Genomic DNA, 25,308 nt, shown 5'->3' on the forward strand with positions numbered 1-25,308 from the left:
TGAATAATTCATAAATCATGGAGCAATGTAGACATCCAGACACAGGGATACCATAGAACCCTTAGCAGGATCAACCCAAATAAAATTGCTCTGAGACACATGTAATCAAAATGTTAAAGTATCGAAGAGGAAGGAGAAAAAATTGAAAGCAGCTAGAAAAAAAAATTATCAGGGGAATTTCCATTAATATTTAAGTGGATTTTTCTGCAGAAGCCTTGTGGGCCAGAAGGGAGTAGAATGATATTTGCAAAATAGTAAAATAAAAAATTAAAAAAAAAATCCTGCCAGCCAAGAGTACTACACCCAACAAAGCCCACCTTTAGAAATGAAAGACATAGATGTTCGTTCCTATATAAACAAAAGCTAAGAAAATTAATAACTAGACTAGCATTATAATAAATGCTAAAGGGATTTCTCCAGGTTATAATGATGCTAAGTAATACATAAAAACATATAAAGGTAAAAAACTCACTGGTAAAGGTAAATATATAGTCAAATTCAGAATACCATAATGCTGTAATGGTGTTGTATAAATCAATCACTAGTATAAAAGTTAAGAAACACTAATATTAAAAATAATTATAGCTTTAATAATTTGTTAACAGATGCACTACATGAAAAGTTGTAAAGCATAACATCACCAACACAAAATATGGAAGGGGGAAAAGTCACAGTGTAGTTTTTACATGCAACTGAAGGTAAATTAATATCAGCTTACAGACCAATATCCCTATAAGATGTTTTATGTAAGCCTACTAGTAAGGTAATCATAAAGAAAATAACTTATAGTAATTACATAAAAGATAAGGAGAGATCAATTAATCAAAAAGAAACTCAGTAAGAAAAGGAAAGGAAAAATGTCAGAAAGAAAAGGAAAACTGTCAGAAAACAGCTAAAAAATGAGGGATCCCTGAGTGGCTCAGCAGTTTGGCACCTGCCTTTAGCCTAGGGCATGATCCTGGAGTCCTGAGATCAAGTCCCACACTGGGCTCCTTACATGGGGCCTGCTTCTCCCTCTACTTGTGTCTCTGCCACTCTTTCTCTGTCTCTCTCTGTGTGTCTCTCATGAATAAATAAATAAAACCTTTTTTTTAAATAAAAGAAAACAATTTAAAAATGAAAATAGTGAGTCCTTACTAATCAATAATTAGTTTAATGAGACACCTTGGTGGCTCAGTCAGTTAAGCGTCTGCCTTTGGCTGAGGTCATGATCCTGGAGTGCCCCTGGATTGAGCCTCACATCAGGCTCCCTGCTGAGCAGGCTCCCTGCTTCTCCCTCTGCCCTTCACCCTGCTCATGGCTCATGCTCTCTCTCTCCTTACACCCAGTTGCTCTATCATATAAATGGATAAAATATCTTTAAAAAGTAAAGGTAACTGGAAGACATTCTCCATAAAAAAACAAAATGTCTGAGTAGATAAAATAAGATTCAATAATAAGCTGCCTACAAGAGACATAACTTTAGCTTTAAAACTACACATAGGTTGGAAATGAAGGGATAGAAAAAGATATTCCACACAAACAGCAACCAAAGAAAGCAGGAGTGGTTATATTTTTATCAGATAAAATAGATTTTCAGTAAAAATCAGTGATAAGAAACAAAGATGATCATTCTATAATGACGAAGGGGTCAATTTATCAAGAGGATACAGCAATTATAAATATATATGCCTCCAACATTAATAAATCTAAATATTTAAAGCAAATATTAAGAGAACTGAAGGAGGCAATAAATAATAGTACAATAACAATACTAAGTTTCAATATCCCACTTTCAAAATTGGGTAGATAACCCAAATAAAAAAAATTAATAAGAAAACAGTAGACCTGAATAACTCAGGTCAATCAGGCCCTGTTCTATAGAACAGATGGACTTTACAGATAAAAATAGAACATTCCATCCAACAGCACCAGAATACACATTCTTTTCAAGTTCAAATGGGACATTCTCAAGGATAGGTAATATGTGGAGTCATAAAGCAAGCTTTAGAAAATTATTTTTTTATAAATTTATTTTTATTGATGTTCAATTTGCCAACATATAGAATAACACCCAGTGTCATCCCATCAAGTGCCTCCCTCAGCGCCCATCACCCAGTCACCCAAACCCCCCGGCCACCTCCCCTTCCACCACCTCTAGTTGGTTTCCCAGAGTTAGGAGTCTCTCATGTTCTGTCTCCCTTTCTGATATTTCCCACTCATTTTTCCTCCTTTCCCCTTTATTCCCTTTCACTATTTTTTATATTCCTCAAATGAATGAAACCATATAATGTTTGTCCTTCTCCGACGACTTACTTCACTCAGCACAATACCCTCCAGTTCCATCCACGTGGAAACAAATGGTGGGTACTTGTCATTTCTAATGGCTGAGGAATATTCCATTGTATACATAAACCACATATTCTTTATCCATTCATCTTTTGATGGACACCGAGGCTCCTTCCACAGTTTGGCTATTGTGGACATTGCTGCTGTGAACATCGGGGTGCAGGTGTCCCGGTGTTACACTGCATCTGAATCTTTGGGGTAAATCCCCAACAGTGCAATTGCTGGGTCGTAGGGCAGATCTAGTTTTAACTCTTTGAGGAACCTCCACACAGTTTTCCAGAGTGGCTGCACCAGTTCACATTTCCACCAACAGTACAAGAGGGTTCCCCTTTCTCCACATCCTCTCCAACATTTGTGGTTTCCTGCCTTGTTAACTTTCCCCATTCTCACTGGTGTGAGGTGGTATCTCATTGTGGTTTTGATTTGTATTTCCCTGATGGCAAGTGATGCGGAGCACTTTCTCATGTGCATGTTGGCCATGTCTATGTCTTCCTCTGTGAGATTTCTTTTCATGTCTTTTGCCCATTTCGTGATTGGATTGTTTCTTTGCTGTTGAGTTTAATAAGTTCTTTATAGATCTTGGACACTAGCCCTTTATCTGATATGTCATTTGCAAATATCTTCTCCCATTCTGTAGGTTGTCTTTTAGTTTTGTTGACTGTATCCTTTGCTGTGCAAAAGCTTCTTATCTTGATGAAGTCCCAATAGTTCATTTTTGCTTTTGTTTCTCTTGCCTTCGTGGATGTATCTTGAAAGAAGTTATTGTGGCCAAGTTCAAAAAGGGTGTTGCCTGTGTTCTCCTCTAGGATTTTGATGGAATCTTGTCTCACGTTTAGATATCTCATCCATTTTGAGTTTATCTAAGCAGATTAATGATTAAAATCTCACGTAGTAATTTTTCTGACCACTGGGGTATGAAACTAAAAATTAATAATGGGAAGAAAACTGAAAAAAATCACACAAAGCCAATAGAAGAAAGAAGAAATCTAAAAGACAACACAAATCAAAAACAACAAAAAAGTGCTTTGAGACCAATAGAAATGAGAACACAACATATCAAAATGTATGAGATACTTCAAAGAAGTTCTAAGACAAAAGTTTACAGCAATAAATGCCTACATTAAGAATAAAGATCTCATAAAAACAACCCAATTTTATATCTCAAGGAAATAGAAAAAGAAGAATAAACTTAAGTCCAAAGTTAGTAGAAGGAAGAAAATAACAAAAATTAGAGCAGAGGGCAGCCAGAGCGGCCCAGCGGTTTAGCGCCACCTTCAGCCCAGGGTGTGATCTAGTCCCACGTCGGGCTCCCTGCAGGGAGTCTGCTTTTCCCTCTGCCTGTGTCTCTGCCTCTCTCTGTGTGTCTCTCATGAACAAATAAATAAAATCTTTAAAAAAAAAATAGAGCAGAAAAAAAATAGAGAAGAAATAACTGAAATAGAATCTAGAAAGAAAACAGAAAAAAATGAAAATAAGAATTAGTTTTTTGAAAAGATATACAAAATTGACAAGTCATTAGAGAGACTAACCAAAAAAAAAAAAAAAATCAAATCAGAAAAGACTCAAATAACTAGAATCTAAAAATTGAAGAGAAGGCATTACAAAGGACACCATGGAAATACAAAGGACCATAAAAGTTTATTATTCTTTTTTTTATCTTAAAGATTTTATTTACTCATGAGAGACACACACACACTGAGAGAGAGAGAGAGAGAGAGAGAGGCAGAGATACAGGCAGAGGGAGAAGCAGGCTCCATGCAGGGAGCCCAATGCAGGCCTCGATCCTGGGATGATTCCAGGATCATGCCCTGGGCCAAAGGTAGGAGCTAAACCACTGAGCCACCCAGGGATCCTCAAGAGTTTATTATTCTATGAACAATTATATGCAAACAGATTGTGGACAGCTAGGACAACCTAGATGAAATGGATACATTACTAGGACAAATTACAAAGACTGTATCACGAAGAAATAGAATGTCTTGAACAGATCAATAATGACTATGTAGATAGAACCAGTAATCAGAAACTTCCTAACACAGAAAAGCCTGGGACTAGATGGCTTCACTAGTGAAATATACCAAATGTTTAAAGAAAAATTAATATAATTTTTTCTCAAATTCTTTCAAAAATAGAAGAGAACATCCTCAGAATCATTTTATGCATCCAGCATACCATAATACCAAAACCAGATAAGGACACTACAAGAAAAGAAAACTATAGGCCAATCTCCCTGATCAATATAAATGCAAAAATCTCAAGAAACTCCCAGCAGAGCAAATTCAACAGCACATTAAAAGGATCATATACCATGATCAATGGAATTTATCTCTGCCAGGATGCAAAGATGATTCAAATATGGAAATCTATGAATGTGATTCACCACATTAATATCTCTCTGTCTCTAATGAATAAATGAGTAAAATCTTAATAAAATAAAATAAGAAAAAAAAAAAAACGGTGCTTATTCTCTTTATTCCTATTCAACAAAGTACTAGAAGTCCTCACCAGAGCAATTAGGTAAGACAATGAAATAAAAAATATCCAAGTCAGAAAAAAAAAAAAAAGATGAAATTGCCTGCTTTCAAGTGACATGATCTTATGAAGAAAATCCTAAAAACTATACCAAAAGTATTAGAAATAATAAATGAATTTAGTAATGTGTCTAGGTACAAGACCAACATATAAAATCAATTGCATTTCTAAACATTAAAAATGGAATATCTGAAAGAAATATAAGGGAAACATTCTCATTCACAATAGTATCAAAAAGAATAAAGTACTTAGAAATACATGCAACCAAGCAAAAGGGGAAAGATCTGTACACTGGGAGGTACAAGACTTCAATGAAAGAAATTGAAAAAAAGTTCAAACAAATGGAAAAATACCCATATCTATAGACTGGAAGAAATAACATTACTAATCAATGTACAGATTCAGTCAAATTCTTATCAAAATTGCAATAGTATTTCTCATAGAACTAGAAAATCTCTCCCAAAATTTGTATGGAAACATGAAAGATCCCAAATAGCTGAAGCAGTCTTGAGAAAGAAGAACAAAGCTGTTGTTTTGTTCACATTTCCTGTTCAATCTATACTACAAAACAATAGTAATCAGAATAATATTATAGCATAAAAACTGACATATAGTCAATGCTACAGAATAGACAACCCTGAAATAAAGCCACTTGTATACAGCCAACAAGTATTTGATGTGGGAACCAAGAACACTCAATGTGGAAAAGATAGTCTCTGCAGTGAGTGATGCTGAAAGCTAACAATCACATGCAAAATAATGAAATTGGACCTCTAGCTTTTAAAAAGTTTTATTTATTTATTTATTTATTTATTTATTTATTTATTTATTTTTATTTTTTAATTTATTTTAGAGAGGGTGAGAGAGCAGGAGGAAAGGCAGAGAGAGAGGGAGAGAAAATTCTTGCAGATTCCACGCTGCGTGCAAAGCCTGATCAGGCTCCATCTCATAACCTGGAGATCATGACCTGAGCCAAAATAAAAAAAACATGCAATTAACACATTGAGCTACGTAGGTGCCCTGAAATTGGACCCCTATCTTACACCACTCATAAAAATTAACTTTAAATGGATAAAAGACTTAAACAGAAGACCTGCAACTGCAAAACTCCTAGAGGAGTACAGGGAAGAAGCTCCTTGATATTGGTATTGGCTACATTTTGTTTTGCAACATGACACCAAAAGTAAAAGTGACCGAAGTAAAAATAAACAAGTGATACTGTATCAAGCTAAAAAGTTTCTACATAGCAAAAGAAACAATGAGGCAATATACATAGTGGGAGAAAGTATTTGCAAACCAAGTGTGAAATCAGGAGTTAATATCCTAAATATATAGGCAATCTTATAACTCAATAGCATAAAATCAAACAATGTGATTAAGAAATGGACAGAGGGATTCCTGTGTGGCTCAGAAATTGAGCGTCTGCCTTCAGTTCAGGGCATTGATTTCGGATCTGGGGATGGAGTCCTGCATTGGGCTCTTCCTTGGGGAGCCTGCTTCTCCCTCTGCCTGTGTCTCTGCCTCTATCTATGTGTCTCTCATGAATAAATAAATAAATAAATAAAATCTTAAAAATAAATAAATAAATAAAATCTTAAAAAGAAACCTACTTAAAAAAATGGACAGAGTACCTGAAAAGACATTTTTCTAAAGACATTTTTCCAACATACAAATGAATCACAGGTATGTGGAAGGATTCTCCACATCACTAATCATCAGGGGAATGCAAATCACAGCCACCATGAGATATCCCCTCACAGTGTTAGAATGGCTATCATTAAGAAGATACGACATAAAAAGTGTTGGTGTGGAACACCAACTGTATCCTTTCCTGGGTACAGTTGATAAGAATGTAAATTGGTGTAGCCACTATAGAAAACAGGATGGAATTTCCTCAAAAAATTTATAGCAGAAATACTATATGATTTAGCATTCCCATTTTTAGGTATATGTACAAAAGAAATGAAACCATGATATTAAAGAGTCATTTATACTGCCATGTACTGCAGTATTAGTCACCATAGCCAAGACACTGAAATAACAGAAGAGTCCATTGACAGATGAATGGATAAAAAAGTATGTATATACAGAATATTATTCATCTACAAAGAAGAAGGAAATATTGCCATTTGTGACAATACGACTAGACCTTGAGGGCATTATGATAAGTGAAATAAGTAGAGAATGACAAATACTGCATGATCTCACTTATATATGGAATCTAAAAGCAGTCATACTCAGATAAGCAGAGTGTTGAAAGATGGTTGCCAGGAGTAAGGGGGTGGGCAAATGGGGAAATGTTGATCAAAGGGTACAAATTTCCAGTTAGAAGATGGATAAGTTCTGGGGATCTAATGCATAGTATTGCATAGTTAATGCTACAGTCAACACTATAGTTAACAATACTGCATTATACACTAGAAAGTTGCTAAGAGTGTATCTTAAATGTTCTCGCCACACACATACACAAAAGTAACTAATTATGTGGGGGAATGAAGGTGTTAACTAACTTTATTGTCATAATTGTTTTACTACATATATACATATAATCATCACATCGGTTACTTTAAGCTTTTATAATGTTATGTTTCAATTATATCTCAATAAAGCTAGTTTAAAAATTATCTATCATACAGGAAATATAACTTCTAACTTAAGATTTGTTTCTAGATATATTTATGTAGGGAAAATCTACAAGCATTTGGAGGGCAATGTTGATGATAGTAATTCAATGGGATCATATTTCTGTAACATATGTTTAATACAAAAGACTGTCTTAAATGCTAAGATAAAACAATAGTTTTGCATATAATGCTAAAATTAAATCATTCTATTTCTGATACCTCTTTAAACGTAATATAGTCTTTCCCATTTTATTATGTCTTTGACTGTTTTATTTATTTTAACAGAACCAAAAAACCATAATATATAGTGCAGTGAATTAGAACAAAGGAATTGGAGTCATAGTGTTTTGGCTCAGTTCCCAGATCTGCCTCTTGATAGCTGTGCAATTAAGCCTTGCTTAATGCCTTTGCCCCTCAATTTCCCCATCTGTAAAATTGTCATAAAAGTAGACCTTCTTAATAGTGAGCATAAGGGTCAAGTAAGATCATAATTAGAAATGGAACATGATCTGGACATAAACATTTTTTTGTAATTATTATGACCAGTGTGGTTTCTTTCAGCTTTCATTTCTCATAGCAAGATGCCTACAATACAAGGTCGGATGTAATAAGTCATTTCCCCACTGTTCAGTTAAATAAGTACATTTTTAAGAACTTTGGTCTTATCTGACCCCTGAACCAGAGTCAAAGCAGCAGGTTTTGCTCTCTCCTAAAAGCAAAAAGTCTTGTGACTTTGGACAAGGCCTTGAATGTCCAGGACACTGCATTTCTGTATAGAGATGAGGCTAAGTAATCATGAAGATCCTTGCAAGATCTAAACATTTAAAATTTCATGAAATAAACAACTATTAATAAAACTAGTAAAAAAAACCTCAGTTCTTAGGAGTCTGCTGTCATTTCTAGAGATTACCTATTAAATTACTCCATTTATGGAGTGAGGGTATTGTTCACATTCAGCATGATTCAGTACTGATCAGTGGTCTAACGCCATAGTGTATTTATTTAAAGACATGCTAACAAACGCTAATACAAAGTGCTATCTTAAAGGAGAAGAAACAATGCAAAGAGAAGATTCTGAAGACACATGCTTGACAACTTGAGAGTAGTATCTAGGATGTCACTGTATGCATCCCCTAGGTGTCTTTTTTCAAGAAACTTTTAGGTGGTTTTCCATGAAGCATTTATAAATTCACCAATCAACATATGTGTTCTATCAAAATAAAAAATAATAAATTTAATGCCTACTTTTAGGTCTGGAAATATATTGAATACTGTGAGACCAATTGCTTTAGAATATATCTCAGAAATCCTAACAGCATTAACTGGTCTGGTGCAGATTTAGGGTGAAGGCTGAGATTGGATGTGAAGATCCTATAACCTTTTTTTTTTTTTTTTTTTTTTTAGATCCTATAATCTTATTTCAGACTACTGTCCTCATCCATTTCTGGCATTGTTTGGTGTTTGGGGTTCACAATAGGAACCACAGTCATTTAAGACTCCTGGGTTGACCTAGGCTTTCAAGATTATTTAAAGTCCCAGGACACTGTTTTTACTTGAAACATCTAGCAGCTGTAGCAGCTGGTAGAGAACCACCTCTTCAGAGAATCCAGGTTGTGGAGTTCCTCTAATTATTCCTAGGATTTTTGGCAGATGTTCAATAAAATTTTTCTTTTTTTTTTTTTTTCTTTTTCTTTTTTTTTTTTTTTTTTTTTTTTTTTTTAGTAAGAGAGAGAGATAGAGAGAGAGAGGGGGCCAGGGGGATAAGAGGCAGAGGGAGAGAGACAATCCCAAGCAGGCTTCACAGTGCAGAGCCTGAGGCAGGGTTTGAATACACAACCCCCTAGATCATGACCTGAGCTGAAATCATTTAACTGATGAGCCACCCAGGTGCCCCAATATTCATTGAATTTTTAAAAAGCAAGTTAAAGGATGAACCAGCACAATGCTTTTCAGTTGGTTCTTTATCAATGAATGATAAAAATATACATATTAAGACTTTTCTCTCTATAGATTCTGTTTCTGAATTGTCAGTCATTAAATATCCAGAAGTACCTCTGTGACTTCTAAACAATCATAAACTACTTAGTGCTTAAATGTTGCAGCTCATTATAGATTTTTAAAACCTTAGATCCACGATATCAATATTCCAAGTCACTGAAGCATCTCACACAACGTCCTTTCAGGCACCATTTTGATTTATATATTAGCTTTGGGATTCTTATACACAATTGTCAACTGTCCCTTAAGAAAAAAGAACTAAAGAAATAAATTTTTCCTTTTAAGATAAGTGATAACAGAAAAATATCTGTATCTAAGGTAATTTAGTCTTGAAAAAATAGTTCTCAAGGGTACTACAAAAGCTATGGATGGCTAAACGATTAAATAATTCACACTTCTTTATGGAACTAGGTTTTAATCAGAAAAAAAAGTAAATTGCTCTCATTTTACAAAAGCTTTCAGAACTAAAAATATATCAGTATCTATACTTTTTTTTCTGCCAGGTAAAAATAACTTTTATCTGAAATCCAAATAAATTCTTTAAAAATTATTTTTATTGTTCAAAAGTGTATGTAGTGTTTAAACTGGCCAGGATAATCTATGTCATTGTTCTTGGTGATTTTTAATTTTTTATAGGCCTATTTTGTTATTCTTTTTTTTTTTTTTAGTCACTGCCTCTCTTTTCTATTTATTTATTTATTTACTTACTTACTTACTTATTTATTTATTTTTTACTGCCTCTTTTTTCAAGGTATGATCTACTTCTTGAGTATTGGAATTATTGCCCTCTCATATTATTGTAAAGCTCACATACTCTATGGACTATCAAGCAATTGTTCTGGCAACGTGTCTGTATCTACAGAACTTGTCTTAGCTAGTGATGACTGTGTTGCTATTCTGGAAGTCCTTCACACTATTTATTCTGTAGCTCTGGGCACATCAACACCTGTTTTGAAAATCACACGTTATAATGTATTTCAGTGTGTTTTTGAAAGTTTAAAAATGAAATGTAAATTTTTTTAAGTGCAAGGGCTATTTCAGAGAGCACAATCCTGTGAAAACATATGGAAAGGGTATTACAGAGGGTCTGTCTCATACAAAATCACAGGCACATTCTTCCCCCTCAGAAGATAACATAAAGTCATATTCAGATAATGCACAGAACTAAAAATTAAGTTCTCTGGGAAATGTTCTTTTCTTTCTCTTAAATTTTATACTATAAACTCTTCCAATCCTGCAGCATGTAGATTGGATTGAAGTCTCATTTACCACAGGTGGGAGTGTAAGTTGGTAACATGTTTTAGAAAACTGGCTGGCAGTATCTACAAGAGCTGAATATACTCTCTAATCTAACAGAAATTCCATTCCTAGGTAAATACCCAACAGAAACTGATATATATATGTTTACTAAAACACATGTGAGAATGTTCATAGTGGTGCTATTTATGATTGCCCCAAACTTTCAAGTATTCAAGTGCCTATCACCAGTTAAGTGATGAATAGAGTTGAGATGTATTCACACAATGGTACAGTAATAGGAAGAATGATATACAATTATAGGAATTGACCACTGTTAAAATCAACCTGCCTAATGAAGGAGGCATTTTAGTTCTAGGAGAGAGCTGTCGTAGAGAATTATTTCCATTGTTTATTAAAGCTTTCTTCTACTTTTGCTGAGATAATCTCATCTGTCTGTTTCAATTCTAACTGCAGACAGTTATAGTGTTCCCCAGCACTTATTATTGTACATAGTCTATCAATTTATGGAAGAATAACTGGTATCCAAAGGAGGTGAGATGAAGGATTTAATTTTGTTGTATTTATCTACTTAATGTTTACAAATTAAATGTAAGAAATCAGTTCCGTATTCAATTGTCAGGCTGCAGCGCATCTTATGAATCTGTGTGAGATACTTCCTGTACTAATAAGAGTTTATAAATCCATTTAAAAATGAATAGGGAACCTGCTTTTCTGGTCTGTATCTGAGACAATGTTAATGATGCTCTATAATTTCCCAGCATGTACACTTCTTTTTCTCCAAAATTTTTCTTTATTCAATGCTTCTGTCTCTTTGACTTTTTAAAAACAATTTAATTTATATTTTTTGTTGTTATGCAGGGGCTAATATTGTTTCATGGCCATTCTTTGTCAAGCTACTGAACATTGCCATTTAGCAAACCTAAATTCAGTTAGATCTATCATCTCTGCTTCTGATTTCAGAATATTATTACATTTTGCAGTCAGCACCAGAATTCAGCTTTCTGATTGCCACAGTTTATTATTTACTAAATTACTTGGCTTTCAAGATAGTGATTGCAAAATATTGATATTTTGCTTCTCTTGCTTATAAGCACACTGTATACTAACAGTGAACTTTACCTGATCCCTGTGTTTTCAGAAAATAGCAAAGTTGATAAGTCCCCTCACCTCCCCCCCCTTTTTTTTGTTTCAGGGAATGGTTAACTACAAAAGGCACTCATGCCTCTATATATTGCAAGATAAACCCAGTCTCCATCATTTGTTATGACTCTCATCTGGATGACACCTTTGACTACCTACTTCTATATAATCAGGGCCACTTCTTTTTCTTTTAGATGTTTTTCATTAAAAAATATAAATTGCTGTAGCCTTAGTTGTCATCTCTTTAATTGTCCAATGTGTTTTATCTTTCGAACTATTAGCTCCACTTCAACATAGCCTCGGATACAGTTTTAAATTCACAATAAATCCTACTGGATTATGTATTCTTAATCTGACCATTTTCTCTATTCTAGCTAATTCACAATGCTATTCTATTCACATATCATTCCCTATCAACAAAGTGAGTTATTGAACGTTTGGTGAATTCCAGCTTACAAATTCTTATGCATTATGGAAACTAAACCCATTTGTAAACTATTCTATTGTCTACTCTATATTAACATGACTTTATTATTCCATTGCCTTCACCAATGTAACTTTAGTATTCCAGGAAATACTTAACACAGAAGATAAACATTGCAAACAATGTTATTGTTCATTCTAGGAATTTCTTTCTTTTCAAGTAGGCTTCACACTAAGCATGGAATCCAGTAGAGGGCTTAAACTCACAACCCTAAGATCAAGGCCTGAGCTGAGATCAAGAGACAGAGGCTTAACCGACAGAGACACTCAGGTGCCCTAATTTCTAGGGACATCTTAAAAGGACCCATTGAATCTTCACTATATTGTGTGAATCCTAATTACATCCCTATATTTTAAGACTCACTATAACTCACACTAAAGTCATATTTATATATCTCAACTTTGCCCTTCACTCTGACATACTACTAGCACCTTATCCTCAATACTATCTTTCCAAAGTTGCTTTGGTGATATTTTGGGGAGCCAGAATTTTAAAATAAGCAAGAGTCTTCAGTTTCATTTATTTCCTTCTTATATTTTTAGTTTATTTTTTTCTAATAATACTTCTGGTAGCCATTACTTTTATGTTAATCTTTGCTTTTTTCAACCAAAATATTATAGAACTTTTCTAAAATTTATAAGTATCATTTCATTTTCATGTTAGTAGTCTCCTGGAAAAGAGGCAGGGGAAGTCTCTCAATTTATAATATGCATGTTTCCCTTAATGGGATAAACAGTTTTGTCAGTCTAGACATAGATTTCCTCAATAACTGATTTCTTAAGCTCAAAATGTTCTTCTCTCTCTTTTATTTTTCTGTTTTTCAAGTTAATGACCTATTCACCTTCCACCAAGGTGCCAACTGATTCTAATGGTCTCATTACAAACGCTCCAATTCTCCTGCTCCCTAGTTAACCATTTTTATAAGGAACTGATTTAAATATAATAAGCTCTATCTGCAAATTTAATTTGTGTACTTTATGAGAAACTTAGAACAAGGATACTAGACAGTTTCAAGGACAGGCACAACATGTGTTTTTCAATTTTTTTCAGCAGTGATTCTCAAACTTTCTTTAACACAAGGATTCTAGGGTAACTTTTCTTTTTAAGTAGCTTTCAAAGTAGAATCAACAGTCTACATTTTTCTGCTAACAACTGAGGAAATTCTGATGCTATTGAGAAACATTAATCTATATGACATCTAAACTTCTTCAAACTATCCATGTCCAAACTTTTTGATTCTATATGCTTGAAAGTGAAATACTTCTGAGCATATACCACTCTCTCCATATATATATATATATATTTTAATAATTCCCTTGACTATAAGATTTTCACTTCCTTTGTTATTTTTTTTTTCTGTCAGAGAGACAATACTCTCTCTCTTTTTTCTTAGCATGTGAATTTAGAATCTTTAAAATCTTCTCCTCCTTTATTTAAAATCAAGTATAGTCATCCTTTTCGTATGTCTTCTTTTATTGATTACTTTTGCTATGACTTTCCCAGGTTTTCATCATCTCATGTTTCCATATTTTGCATTGTTTGCCATTGATTATTTCTAAACTTAATTAATCTTGCACAAGGATACTAGTTAAATTTTCTTAATAACAAATCAAAGGAAAGGAAAGCAAAGCAAAACAAAACTCCCATTGTATGTGAGACTAGATTACAGCTGCCTTTTGACTGTCTTATTGTCCTCTTCCTAACTCCAAAATCCATAGAGTGATATTCCAACTTGGAGTCTAGCAGGCAAGGAATTTATTAAAGAATTTCCTTGGGATCAAAAGGGAAGAAAGGAAGCAGCCAGATTGGGTAGAGGATAAGTTAAACTGAGTGTAACTCCATGAGTAGACCTGGACTTGGGGCTGCTCTTCATTGAGCTAGAAGGCCAGGTCTTTCAAGTCGTCAGTCATCAGTCATTGGACAAGGCAGTTCTCTGTATCTCAAACAGTCTAGAAAAGGCTGGCCCTGAAGATTGTCTACAAACAGCACTCCCAGCAGTTCTGAAGAACTGGGCTTCAGCAAAGAAGATCTAGGCAGCACATCTCCATATCCAACTCCTGCTAGTGAAGATGTGATTTGCTTTATCTCCCAAAACAACGTTAATATCCATACCCTTGATGTTTTCACAAAACCTACAAGGATCATAGGCTCAGATATAGTAGCAACAGACACTGGGTAGCTTTATGGAAAAATATTTAATATTTGCTAATTCACCTGTGGACCAACTATGCATATCCTCTGACCATATTCAGTCAATACATCTTAGCCAAACAGCACTAGTACTACTCCATTTTGCCTATTTTTTGAGAGGATTACTTTTATCATTAAACTGTGACCTTACTATGTTTTCATGATTGTATGTCTAGTCTTTAGCAGTTAGACTCTGCTAACTAGTTCAATAATTGGTACTTAAAGCAAATTTGAAAAAATTAATGTATAAATTAAATTTTATATATTCTTCTAGGATCTGCTCACTTTACCATACTCCAAAAGATTTTGACATCTCGAACTCAAGTTCCTGTTTTCATTTCCTTAATGTACTTTTTATAAAAATAAAACAAAAAATTTAATATGTACTTGAGTATTATTTTGCCTACATAAAAATTCAAAGCTTTGGGAAGCTAGGATTTCTTCCTTTTTTTTTTTTTTTTTTTTTAGTTTTTATTGAAATTCCAATTAGTTAGCATACAGTGTAATATTAGATTCAGGTATAGAATTTAGTGATTCAACACTTTCAAATTCAAATGCAGTGCTCATCATAAGCGTCCTCCTTAATCCCTACCACCTATTTAACCCATCCCTCCACCCATCTCCCTTCTGGTAGCCATCAGTTTGTTCTCTATGGTTAAGAGTCTGTTTCTTGGTTTCCTCTCCTTTTTTCCACCAATTATTCATTTGTTTTAATATAATGGAATATTACTCAGCTATAAAAATAATGAAATCCTGCCATTTACAATAATATGGATGGAGTTAGACAATATTATCCTAAGTGAATTAGTCAGAGAAAGACAAATAGAATTTATTCTTAATATTTACTTCCCATACAAGCATTTAGAATTATTCTGGGATGATGATAATAGTTAAAGAAATGTTTGTTTCAAGGGAAAAAAAAGACGGGAAAGAGTGCCAAAAAGAAGGGAAAGAGAAGTAAAAGAGAAACACTGACTACTGTAGATTAATTTTTAAAGAGTGAAATTTCTCAACTGATGTGGAAAGATGTCAAATTCCTCTTTTACAGTCATTTTAGAAATCTGACTATTGCATATCTAATAAGTATCATGAGGACTGTTACTTACAAATTAGACTTTCCAAATCCATACAACATCATCTCATTATGCTTATATTCAATCTAGAATACCTCATATATCTAACCTATGAAAGATAAAGAGATATAAAAGTAGAATTAACTGCAATAAATATTTGAAATAATATAAAGAAGAGGAAAAAAAATAAGAAACTGTTACCAAGGCCCTAAATTCATACATCCCAGGATGAGGCAGTATGTTGTATAGTTAAGAGAATGGGGTTCCTTGTATTAAAATCCAAGCTGGAGCACTACTAGTGGTGTGAATGTGCATAAGTGTAATTAAAAGAAAAATTCAAACATTTAGTAATCAAAATGTCTTTTGGTAGCTGAATGAAAAAATAATCTATGTTATATCCAACAATGGAACATTATTTAGCACTAAAAAGAAATGAACTATCAAGCCATCAAAAGACATGGAGGAACCTTAAATGTAAATCACTAAGTGAAAGAAGCCAATTTGAAAAGCTGAGTACTGTATGGTTCCAACTCAGTTACATTCCAGAAATAGCAAAGCTTATAGAAAATAATATAAAGTTGAGTAGTTGCCAGAGGTTGAGGGGAGGAAAGATGAATAGATGAAGCAAAGAGGATTTTTAGGGCAGTAGGAATATTCTGTATGATATTATAATGATGCATACATTCATTATACATTTGTATAAACTTATAAAATGTACAACACCAAGAGTAAACAATAAACTATATTGTGGGTGATTATGATATGTCAATATAGGTTCATCATTATAACATATGTACAGTCTATTGAGTGATGTTGATGATGGAGTATGCAATGCATATGGGGTTAAAAGACATAAAGGAAACCTCTATATCTTCCTCCCAATTTTGTTATAAACCTAAAACTTCTCTAAAATAAAGTCATTAAAAACTGTAAAGAATCGGGATCCCTGGGTGGTGCAGCGGTTTGGCGCCTGCCTTTGGCTCAGGGCGTGATCCTGGAGACCCAAGATCGAATCCCACATCAGGCTCCCGGTGCATGGAGCCTGCTTCTCCCTCTGCCTATGTCTCTGCCTCTCTCTCTCTCTCCCTGTGTGACTATCATAAATAAATAAAAATTTTAAAAAATTGTAAAAATCATAATAAACTATAGAAAGAGAAACTAAGAAAATTCCATTTATAATTGCATAAAAAATAAAATAGTTAGCAATCAACTTAACCAAGGACATGAAAAACCTATACACTAAGATCTACAAGATTTTGATGAAGGAAATTAAAAAAAATACAAATAAATGGAAAAATATTCTGTGTTCATAGATTGAAAGAATTACTATTATTAAAATGTACATACTACCCAAAACCAATCTACAGATTCAATGCAATACCTATAAAATTCCAATTACATTTTTTTCTCAGAAATAGAAAAAACCACTCCAAAAAGTGTATGGAAACATGAAAGATCCCAAATACCAAAGCAATCTTGAGAAAGAAGAACACAGCTGGAGGCATCACACTTCCTGATTTCAAACTGTGTTACAAAGTTATAGTAATTTAAAACAGTAAGGTATTATCATCAAAACAGGCACATCCATGATATCCAACAGCCCAGAAATAAACCCATACATACATATATGTCATTTAATTTACAACAAAAGAGACAAGAATATACAATATAGTTTGTTCAATAAATAATGTTGGGAAAACTAGACAGCCACATGGTAAAGAATGAAACTAGACCACTATTTCATGCTATACACAAAAAATAACCCAAAATGGATTAAAGACTTGAATGTAAGATCTGAAACCATGAAAATCCCAGGAGAATACATAGGCAGTAAGCCCCTTGACATAGGTCTTGGTGATGATATTTTGCACCCAATATGAAAAGCAAAACCGACAAAAGCAAAAATAAGTAAGGATAACTCCACTATCCTGAAAAGCTTCTGCACAACAAAGGAAATCATCCACAAAATGAAAAGACAACTTACTAAATGGTATAAAATATTGGCAAATTTTATATCTGATAAGGGGCTAGTATCTAAAATATATAGAGGACTCATTAAACTCAATTAACAAAAAAATTGATTCAAAAATGAGCAGAGGGTCTAAGTAGATGTTTTCCAAAGGAAGCACACATATGGCTCACAAGCATGTGAAAGGTACTCAACATCATTAATTATTAGGAAAATATAAACCAAAACCAAATGAAATATTACCTCATGCCTGCTAAAAGGATTATTATAAAAAACACAAGAGATAGCAAATGTTGGCCAGCTCATAATTTCTTTACAAGGGAACCCTGTACATTGTGGGTGGGAATGTAGATTGGTGGAACCACTATCAAAAATATGAGGATTTTTGATTCTTCAAAAAGTCAAAAATACAAATACCATATGATCCAGCAATTCCACTGCTGGGTATTTATGTGAAGAAAATAAACACACTAACTTTAAAAGATATACATACTACTTCATATTCATTGAAGCATTATTCACAGTAACAAAGACATGGAAACAAGCCACAAATGCTCACTGGTGGCAGATGGATAAAGAATATATGATATGTACCTAATGGAATATTATGCAGTCATGAAGGATGGAAGTTTGCCATTTGTGAAATTGGTGGTCCTTGTAGGCATTATGCTAAGTGAAAATAACTCAGGCAGATAAAGACTAATATTGTATGATCTCACCTATAAGTGGAATCTAATAAAATAAAACAAGCTCATAAATACATAAAATGGATTACTGGTTGCCTGGGGCCTGAGAGTGGGGGGTTGGGCAAAGTAAAGGTAGTCAATAGGTATAAACTTCCAGTTATAAAACAAATGAGATCTGGGTACATAGCCTATAGTGTGGTGACCAAAGTTAATAATAATGCATTGTATATTTGATAGTTTTTAAGAGAATAAATCTTAAAAGTTCTTATCACAAGAAAAGAAAGTCTGTAATCATGTATGGTTAACTAGACTTATTGTGGTATTCATTTTACAATATACACAAAGGTCAAATCATTTTTTTGTACACTTGAAGCTAATGAATGTTGCATACCAGTTTACTTCACTAAGAAAAATTAAAAGAAACAAGTAAACAAGAAAAGCTACATAATTACAAAATGAATATCAAAGCCTCAAAATCAAAACAATATCTACCTATAAAACCTCTGCCAATGAAACCTCCTCTAACTTGTCCTTGTATTACTGTGCACACATAATAAAGATGAAAACGCTTATTTGTATACATGAAAAATGATGAATAAACTAATGACAATATCTGGGATAAAGATATTAACTATAAGACAATTGTCATTATTTTGCTATAAATCTATGCAGGCGTCACTCATAGCAAACCCCATCTTCAATATGTGATACAATATTGTCTGAAAAAAGGTAAAACAGCCAAGATCATGTTTTTTTAAAATCAGTTTTATAAGCCTAGAGATGAAATATCTTACAGCAAAACAAAATGAGAACTTCTCCTCTGGAAAACATATTACAATTTTTCCATCTCATTATTTATTGTTTTCATCTCTCAAAACCAAGATAATACTACCAATCCCAGTAATGGGTTAATGAAAAAACTCTAGAGAAAATCTGGTAATTAAAATCTGAGAATATTATTCTTAAAGTGCAATAGTTGGGGAGTGAGAGTAAGATTTCCAATTGGTGAATGTTTCTGATGGAAACACTTAGGAAGGAAGATGAGAGAATTGCTGATACAGGAAGTCAAAAAGGAGGAAATGACACTGGTATGTGAACACCACAAGAGAGATAGAATTAGAACCTAGGAATTGGATAGAAAATGTCATGCCTTAATCTATTCTTGATATTTGGAAGATGAAAGGAATAGCTTGCTAATGGAAAACAAGAAGCACCAGGAGGTATTTACTTAATAACTGCTGAGTAGAAGTGAGGAAGAAAGGACTCAGAAGTAAAATATGGAAGGTAACAGAAAGAGCTATGAAAAGAGACAGAGGTAGGGGCTAAAAGGAAGTAAAACCAGGATATAAGAGGATTTGGATGAGTTATGAGAGATGTGCAAGAAAATTAAATACTGGACTGCAAATTAAAGCCACATTGGAGACTTCCTTTCTAGATAAAGTGACATAGACCTGACTCTCTCTGCTCTTCCTGTGAAACAAAGCTATAAACCCGGGGAATAACGTGGGGTGAAATCAAAGGGGAAGCTTACAAGTTGGTAGAGGAAGATGAATGTATTTGGGAGCCTAGAAGAGGAATAGTTATGCAGCAGGTTCCCTATCATCCCTTCTCTCACAAAAGAAGACAATCTAGACCATATAATTTTTGACATACATGCTAGCAACAGCAGGCTCACCTTCTCAGTAGAATGGAACTTTTTTTGACAACACCAGGTGAGCCACAACCACTAGTAGGAAGATCTGTTAGGAGCCTTGATTACAATAAACGGCAAGGGTAATGGCTCTCTTCTACCACCAACCTGAGATTTCCCACCTTCAAGCAAGAGACACTGGAAGGCCAAGCAATATTGGCAAGAAGAATCCCATCACAGAAGGCAGCTTGGCCTGGGAAATACTCCCAGATACTCATAAACAGAAGAACTACAAATACCCATGGAGAAGGGACTCCATTTTTCTATGTCCAAGGCTCTCATTCTCCATTGCAACAATTCATCTATCTTTCCTTGGGAAACTCCTGTTCTGCAGGTAGTGCCAGAGGGACCAGTGGAAGACTAAACAGCACCAGATAATACAAGCAGACCAAACAAAATCAGAAATTTTCTGAAAATTAAGTTGTTTTCCAAACCACAAACCACAGAAGAAGGCTTGGACTACAGAGTGAACCTAAACATAATGAGCACCTGCTAAAATAAAAAGATCCACCAAACAGAATAGACTAAGTGATAGAGTACAATGAAAAAAAAAATCACCCTCTGTGAGGAACCAAGAAAATTAGAACTTAAGAGGAAAAAAAAAACTTCTATTGATATCAATAGAAAGATAAATCAGATATCAAAATTATGTATATATATGTATATTCCAAGAATATAATGGAATATTCTTTAGCCACAAAAAAGAATGAAATTAAAAAAAAAAAGAATGAAATTTTGTCCTTTGCAATAACATATTATGCTAAGTGAAATAAGTTTGGCAGAGAAAGACAAATACTGTATGATTTCATTTATATGGAGTGAAAAAGAATAAAAGCAACTATCATAGGTGCAGAGAACAGATTGGTGGTTTCCAGAGGTAGGGGTGAAGGTAGAAGGTGGGAGAAAATAGATAAATAAAAAAACCTGTTCTTTCTTTCACTGTAATCCTTGCTAATTTTTCGTATTTTTAGTCATTTCCTTTGTATTTGAAGTTCTTGCTTTACCCAATCTTTCATAGTCATTTTATTAGTAACAAATTCCCTCATTTTTTTCTTCTTGTATTCCCTTTGTTCCTGATGAATAATTTCACCAGGTAAAGCACTTATGTTTAATAATTTTTCTCCTTTGGGGATCCCTGGGTGGCGCAGTGGTTTGGCGCCTGCCTTTGGCCCAAGGTGCGATCCTGGAGACCCGGGATCGAATCCCACGTCGGGCTCCCGGTGCATGGAGCCTGCTTCTCCCCCTCTGCCTATGTCTCTGCCTCTCTCTCTCTCTCTGTGACTATCATAAATAAATAAAAAAATAATTTTTCTCCTTTGCTATTGTAAAAAGAGCGTGTACTTCTTTCTGGCCTCCATGGCCTCAGATGAAGATTCTCTTTTATTCAAATTGTTATTTCCCAATAAGTAATATATCACTCATCTTTGCCTGTTTTCAAGATTTTTTCTTGTCTTGCTTTTTCAGAAGTTTAATATGGTGTGTCTGTGCATGGATTTCTTTAGGATGTGTCTGTGCATGGATTTCTTTAGGAATATTCTGTACAAGTTTCACTAAGCTTTTTAGATCTGTTGGTCTGTATCATTCACTTAGTTTGAGAAGTTTTCAGCCATTATTTTTTGGACCACTCATTCAGCCCTACTGTCTTTCTTCTTCAGAGACTCCCACAGAATTTATGATCTTTCCCAAACATAATTATCTGCCTTTTTATTTTAGTGACAACAAAACGGTGGCACAGTCAAACTTTGTTTCATATTAAAACTAAGACTTGACAATATTTTATTCCTAACCAGAGGTCCAATTACTGAGCCTTATCAGTTCTAAACTTCTCAGATTTAACTGCTTTTTCCCATTGCTATAATTCCCCGCCTCACCAGCAGTCTGATGTCTAGCTTCCCTCAAAGGCACGTAGAGAGCATTCAGATGATCACTATAAAAAGTACATTGAATTTGTGCCATTCCTCATCTTGCAGATTATCCAATGGCTTCTCACTGCCAGACTTCTTGATGTGACCAGAAATAGCTTTATTTTAAAATATGTCCCTCCCACCACTAATCTACAATTTTTCTTATAATGATATAGCCACAAGTATTTCTTGCAATTTCTTAATTTTGAAATATTTCCGTCAATATAACCTTATCCATGATACTTCCCTTTTCCACCTCCCTTTTTTTATTGAATAATCCTGATTTTCCTTAAGATTTTATCTTAAGTTTGTTTCCTCAGACATCCTTATTATAAAACCAGTTAAGAGATTTCTCTTTTACACTATTCATTACAATCATGCATGTTTTTCTATAGGTACATATGGACATTTTCTTTAGGTGTTCAATCTTCCTCATCAGACTGTGAAGATGATTTTGTCTACCTTCCAGCTCTGTGGTACTTGAAATCCATGTAATGAATAGAGTAATGACCACATGATTATTTAAAACATGGCATACTGTAGTATTCAAATTCTGAAATTTTAACAACTCATTAGTAATTTATAGTGTTAGTATCTTATTTACTATTGTGAGCAGCTATAGTTTTACAGATTTTAAAAATAGGTATAAAGATCTAATATATAAAATGTGTGATGTTTTTAATTTTATATTAATATGAATGCAAATATAGTGAATTAACTCATGTCATTTAAGCACACTAGATAGAGCTTAATTCTTATTAATTAATAATTTTTAAACTAAAGCTTACTGTAGATTTACCAGTCATTTTTTTATAGGCAAGAGTAGTCTGATATTTCCCTTTTACCACTTACTGACAATGTCCTTGATGTGCTTGTTTCATTCAATGAACATTTGGATTTGGAGCATGTGCCGCAGTGATTGGAGCAGAGGCTATTTTGTCAAAAAGCCTGATTTTACCCCTGCTCTTCTACTTCCTATGTTTGTAATGTAGGAACAACACCACTTTCTTTATCTCTAAGCCCACCTCACAGGACTGTGGAAAGAAAGGAAATAATGTATATGGATGGCTTAAAATAGAACTCAGACTATACCAACTAGCCAACAAGGAAATATCATAATTATGATTTTTAAAAGATCTTATTTATTTCACACAGAAAGAGAGAGAGCACAAGCAGGTGAGCAGCAAGCAAAGGGAAAGAGAAAAGCAGGCTCCCCTACTGAGCAGGGAGCCTGGCACCAGACTTGGGATCATGGCCTGAGCCAAAGGCAGATGCTTAACCTACTGAGCACACCCAGGTGCCCCACAAAAAAAAAAAAAAATTATTAATAGTATCTATTTTGCTTTTGTTTGTAAAGTTTTAGCATTGCAATTATATCACAGAAAAAGGAAGATATAAGCTGTAGAAGAGTTTATATACTTAAAAAGATAGATATATCTGCATGATTTGTGGATTTATATTACTCTAAGAACGCTAAGCTCAGCCTTATGTCTAAGAGGGAAAATACTGTATGAGTTCACTGACTCAGTGATGTTACTCAAGAATTTAGTGATGACCACAGACAATCCCAGATCACACCGTAAGAAACCAACTTCCTACAACCAGAGAAAATAAACAATTTCGCAATATTAAAAAAAGAAAAAAACAGTGATATATAAAGAAATGCACTATTTTTTTTTTGAAGATTTCATTTATTTATTTGAGAGAGTGAGTGAGCGAGAGTGAGAGAAGGGCAGAGGGGAGGGAGAGCAAAGTTTTTGAAGAGCTGAGAGCCCCCCGCAGGCCCCCCCTCCGCGGGGCCGCCCAGGGGCCCCGAAATGCCCTGATTTTCTAGTACATCCGTCTTCATAATAGGCCAGTTCGCCCAGTCAACCAGACTTTTACCCCAGTAATTTCTATTAAAGCATTACAATGAGCTATGAATTTAGAATCAAAATTAATATTCTACACTTTAAAGACAATCAAGAGACTTTCAAAAGCAATCAAGTCAATATCAGATACTGATTAGGTAGAACATTGTGATTTTTTTGAGCTGAAGGATCTCGAACTATGTGATATAAACGTCCTATGCATACGGTTAGCGGGGACCGGGACCGAGCCGTGAACCCCCTACTGACCGTCTAGGTACGCGAGAAGCCAACGGAGCCGCTAGAGCTGGGGAGAGGCAGACAGGGAAGGGCAGCGCCCGTTACAAGCTGAAACGGCTCTCGACGCTCTAACCGACGGCAGCCCTGAGGGAGGCCGCCTTGGCCGCGTCCATCCCTGGAGGAGGCCGCCCCCCCCTCCCCGGCGCGCGGGCTCGGGGCTGCGGGGGGAGCGCACAGCCTGGGCCACGCTTCCCCGCCGCAGCCTGGCTCTCCGCGGTCGCACCGGCCTTGCGGATGCGGGGACGCGTCGGAGTTTGCGGACGCTCCAGAGTGACGGCCGGTGAAGCAGCCTTATAGAACCGTCGGACGTACTCTCTGCCTCTGTCTTGGTCTTTCTCTCAATTATTTGTATACGATTCTTCCTGATTTCCCTATCACATCTTTTTTCTCGGTGCTTGACAGAAACTGGGCATAGACCGTCCCCGCCGGGGCATGCATGGTCCACCCTGATGGTTTTTGAATTTTACTGTCTCGGCACTCCCTCTTGGCCTGGTAAACATGTACAGAGTTTCAGAGGATAGGATCCCTCGTGGGTAAAGAAGAGTCAAATTCTAATAAACAAACAGGCTATTTGTGCTCTGCTGGAATTACAGAATTATTCTATCTTTTCATAAAAACAGCATTCATGATAATAACATGAAAATAAAGATCTAATATCAATTCAATGTAGTGTGTGGTCTCTTGCAACTGTGTAGTTACATGAACAAATACAGAACGTCTAAGTAGGTTCTGACATTGCCAAATAAGCAGCCCATTCTTTCCCTCAAGTGGAATCACAGGGGAAAAAGATGATCATCAAATAATTGTTTTAGTTCTTCCTGAATTTTATCTACTGGAAGAAATTGATTCTCAAGAGAGGTAATGAACATTTGCTTTGCAACACAATAATCTCATATGGAGCACTCAACAGAAGTTTATGAATTAAAAGTACGTGTTCTTACATTTATGGAGCTAAAGTATTTCAAGCAGTAAAAGTTATTAAATCAGAAAAGATCATGCCAAAATAATTTTATATTTGATAGGGACAAATTCTGCAATAAGAAACTAGACCTTTTAAAAATTCAGAATATGTGACTGATATGGATACTACAAACATTAAAATATCCACATACTTAAAATGTATTTTAATATGTAAAATATTCTGGCTTAAGAAATTTAATTTACCACTTTGTGTATTTTGGTTAACATTACAAACATGTAAAAATTGCAAATAGTGGATGGATAAAAATTTGTTCAGTTGGAAGATATTTTGAATAAAACAAATTTCGATTGCATTAATGGTT

At 34.6% G+C, this 25,308-nt stretch overlaps 1 long non-coding RNA gene across 1 annotated transcript in view; it reads right to left on the reverse strand.

Annotated features, from left to right (window-relative positions):
• Positions 1-24,190, reverse strand: part of LOC144300253 (uncharacterized) — a 73,937-nt gene extending 49,747 nt beyond the window's left edge. The window contains exons 1-2 of the long non-coding RNA XR_013366837.1: positions 23,996-24,190; positions 15,663-15,738 (exon numbers count right to left, since the gene is read on the reverse strand). This is a non-coding gene — a long non-coding RNA (uncharacterized LOC144300253). The remainder of the gene's footprint in view (positions 1-15,662; positions 15,739-23,995) is intronic.
• Between the last annotated feature and the right edge of the window lie 1,118 nt (positions 24,191-25,308).

This window comes from Canis aureus, chromosome 28, assembly GCF_053574225.1.
Source record: "Canis aureus isolate CA01 chromosome 28, VMU_Caureus_v.1.0, whole genome shotgun sequence".
NCBI classification, from domain to species: domain Eukaryota; kingdom Metazoa; phylum Chordata; class Mammalia; order Carnivora; family Canidae; genus Canis; species Canis aureus.